This window comes from Nicotiana tabacum, chromosome 12 (assembly GCF_000715075.1).
Source record: "Nicotiana tabacum cultivar K326 chromosome 12, ASM71507v2, whole genome shotgun sequence".
NCBI lineage: Eukaryota > Viridiplantae > Streptophyta > Magnoliopsida > Solanales > Solanaceae > Nicotiana > Nicotiana tabacum.
Window position 1 is genome coordinate 124,371,413 of NC_134091.1, and position 4,290 is coordinate 124,375,702.

The 4,290-nt window shown below is 32.4% G+C and overlaps 1 non-coding gene across 1 annotated transcript; it reads right to left on the minus strand.

The window, feature by feature from the left end:
* Positions 1-2,113: 2,113 nt before the first annotated feature.
* On the minus strand, positions 2,114-2,186 carry TRNAF-GAA (transfer RNA phenylalanine (anticodon GAA)). Its single transcript has one exon. It is a non-coding gene; the product is annotated as a tRNA-Phe (tRNA).
* Positions 2,187-4,290: the final 2,104 nt, after the last annotated feature.

Here is a 4,290-nt window from a genome sequence, read left to right on the forward strand (position 1 = left end):
TGATTTCTGAGAGCCCGAGAGATTGGAGAGGTTAATGACTGAGTGAGGCCGAGGGCCTAATTGTGAGGATATTTATGAATCGGGTTGCACGCCGCATCATGTTTATTGATTTATGCCATGATTGGCTTGGTATAACGCTTGGGATGAAGGAGCCCCACCGGAGTCTGTACACACCCCTAGTGAGTGCATGTACCTACTGAGTGCAAGTACGTGTGCCGAGTGATTTGGGAGGATTGAGTGACTGTGAGGCATGAGTGAATGTGAGGACTGATTGACTGTGAGGACAGAGTGACTTGGAGGACTGAGTGATTGGGAGGACTGAGTGAAATAATACTCTGAGAGTATACATATAATTTTATCACTGAGTTGCATCGCATTGACATGCACACATGACATACATGCATAGATATGAATTTTTTCCTCATGCTGTACAGTATCACATCATTCATAATTTCTCACACATGTTGACAAATGGGCATAGTGATGTAATTATTTTATACGGGTTATTTGGAAAGAAAATGAAACATCCCATTTATTATTGAAAAGATTTTGGGAAAATCACAGTTTTCAGACTTACTCATATTTTTGGTGATTTTAGTGAGAAGAATTGAGTTTTACTATTATATTTGAAAATAAAAATGTTTATTTTTTCGGAACTGTGAAGGAACTGAGCACTTTATTACTGAGTTATTCATTGTGCTGCCTCAATTATGTTGTTATGAGAATTGTTTTCTGGATATGGTTGTGGACTATTGGTTTTGGACCCGACCTTGGTAAAGGCTCGTCACTGCTTTCAACCTAAGGTTAAGTTTGTTACTTACTTAGTACATGGAGTCGGTTGTACTGATACTACACTTCTGCACCTTGCATGCAGATGTTGGCTGCTGATGTTGCTGTGTTCGATGGGAGCTGGATTTGAAGATGTATCTGCGTTCTGGTTGTAGCTGCCTCTTGTTCATGGTAGCCTTAGATTCATAAAACTCTGTTTATGTACTTCTCAAACAGATGATGTATTTATTTTATACCAGTTTTGTAAACTCTATTCTTAGAAGCTCATGATTTGTACTACCAAATTCTTGGAAAAAAGTATTGGTTTTAGATTTTTTTTTAATTAATTGCCTCGTTAATTTCATTGGAATCAGATAGTTGGTAATTGGCTTATCTAACGGGTTGGGTTAGGTGCCATCACGACTAGTTGGATTTTGGGTCGTGACAAGTTTGCGTACATATTACTCTCCCCAAACCTTACTCGTAGAATTTCACTGAATTTATCGTTGTTGTTGTTTGCTTCTAAAAGTAGTTCCGAGTGATGATACTTCAATTCTTGTTGTTGGTTTCAAAGTGTTCCCGTATGTTTATAGCCAAATTGATTTACAAGAGATTCTTAACTCAGGCTGTACAAGAAGCTTCAATTGATAATTCTAAATTCTACTGGTTGTGTTAAAATTACAGGAGATAAAAATTACTCATAATGACATTGGAGTATACTTATAGTACTCAATTTTAAGGCAAAGAACTAGATATAGTTACAGATTTAGGGGTTAATTGATACACAGGATAAAAATAATAATCTCGGGATAAAGTTTAATATTAACTTTATCGTGTTTGGTTTGGGATATTAGCTAAACCCGAGATAACTTTTATACTAAAATAGCTGGATTAGTTATCCCATATAGAAGGTGAGATAACCAAAAAGTAAAATATCTCACCATTGTACCAAACGACCTCTTACAATATAGAGGCCTACATTGTATTCTTTGTGTACATGTATGAAAAGCAAAATACTATTGTTAGAGGCAAAACTTGTCCCAATTCTTTTATTTACATTATGCTTGAGATAGTTTGATCCTGTCCTATATTAAAATGTATGAAATTGTAAGTAAACGTGTTAAAAGGGGACAGGATAGACCTAAAGTCCTAAACTCGCATGGACGTAAGTTTACCCAAAAGGCCTACAAATATTTGAAAGCAATGTAGGGCCCAAAGAAAGAAGAGATTTATTTAAGTGATATTAAAAGACTTGGTGCTCAATTTTCAAAAAAGGCTGTTATACTCAGAAGTTAGTATTTATTTATTTAATAAAGGAGAAAAAGTGGAAAAACTTGTTAGATTGTGCGGTGAACGTGGATCGAACACGTGACCTTCAGATCTTCAGTCTGACGCTCTCCCAACTGAGCTATCCCCGCTATATCTTCTAAATAAACTTAGACCTAATTTTCATTTGGTTATCTTCCTTTTGATATGTAGTTGGTTTTGCACGATTTTTTAAGTTAGGAATATGATATTATAGTGATGGAAAAAGGACTTTTTTCACTTTTAACTCGCGTCAGAAATTATTTACATTCGGTAGTCGAAAATATATATATATAATTTATATAATTTTTGTATATAACATATATAATGTATATATATATATATATATATATATATATACATTTTTCGGCTATAATTTGAGAGCGGTTATATAACGTCATTTTTTCATGAAAAAAAGATTTTTCTTGCTGCCCAATTTTCCGAGACAAGAATCCAAGTGCACTAGGAAAAAGATTTAAACTTTACAACCAATAAATAATTAGCACATTGTTCCCAAAATAATTCTAATCGCTTTACTTAACTTTTTCTCATTATTTTCATTTAGGAAAACGGCTATTTTTAGGAAACACGAAATCCTACTTCTACTAGGTTTATGCTTATGAAATATAAACTACAAAGAAGTCTTTCCCAAGCTTCTTCTGAAATTCACTTTGTTTCCTTTTCTAAATTTCATTTATTTTCTGTTCCATCTCATCAATTTGAGTTGCCAAAATCATGGCAGTGTATGTTCCTTCTACCCACAGGCAGAATACTTATTATTATTTTTTTTTATATTAGTTGATTTTTCCTCATCAGTTCAACAAAATCATCTCATCAGTTCGACAAAAGTGATGCATCAATCTATATTAGTTGATTTTTCCTCCTTCGGGGTTTATCAAAATCAAGACTGACGGAAGTTTCATGCCTAATTCTAGGTTAGCGGGATTTGGATTAATTGCTTAAAAATTGATATTAATTTCAATATTATTACAAAACTAGTGACCTATAGTCAAATCTAAATAAGAAACCTTTTCTTTTTCTATGTATTTTTTTGTTTATAGCACAATACTTTTATAAGATATAAAGCATTTAAGCTTCCAACAAACATCTAATAGTAATGTTAAATTTATATTGTTATGGGTCAATTCAAGTTAATAATATATTAGCCATGTGTTTGCAATTCGTTACCTTAGATATTACTGTAAAAAAGTATTGCAGACTCTAAAATATTTTTTTACTGTTAAAAAATAATCGGTCTTTATATCTTTCTTAATAAATATTATTTATATTTTTCTACGAATTTTAATATTGTTTTAAGTCAAAATAACATCTATAAGAATTTTTGGGCCCCCAAAAGTATGGAGGCCTAAAGCTAAAGATTTACTAGCCTTTCTCCTGAGCCACCCATAGGAATATGACAAAAATATAAAGTTAATAATTGTATATATTAAAGTAGCTTGCATTAATATTGAAATTAATATCTATTTGTTAATGTTTTTTTTTTCTTTCAGGAAGATGATGATATGATATTTATTTTTTTTCAGTTATGTTTTTCTAACGTCTTATTTACTCAAGGGGAAAGGCCTAAAAATGCCACTCAACTAACATAAATGGCCTATCTATGCCATACGTTAAAAAATCGCCATATTCATGCCACTAACGTTATACTTTTGACCTATTTATACCACTAACGTTATACTTTTGGCCTATTTATCCCATTGTCTACTAATAATTCTATTTTCTGGTTTTTAAATAATAAGAATTAATTTTTCGACCCCATCTTTGCCACGTGTCTTTATATTACTGGTTCTTCTTTACTTAACCCTACATTTCTTTTAACCCTGATTATGTATAATTAATCATGCCCAACCCGATAAAATCCAACCATCTTTTAACCCAACCCCTAATTCTTTGTCACGACCTAAAATCCAACTAGTCGTGATGTCACATAACCCAACCCGCTAGGTAAGCCAATTAACAACTATCCAAGTTAATGAGATTTGTTTTAGACAAATAAATGATAAAATAACTGAACCTTAATAAAATAACTTGGGAAATGTATTAAGGTTCAGTTATTTTATCATTTATTTGTCTAAAAAAAATCTCATTAAATTGGATAGTTGTTAATTGACTTACTTAGCGGGTTGGGTTAGGTGATATCACGACTAGTTAGATTTTGGGTCGTGACAAGGAATTAGGGATTGGGTTAAAAGATGG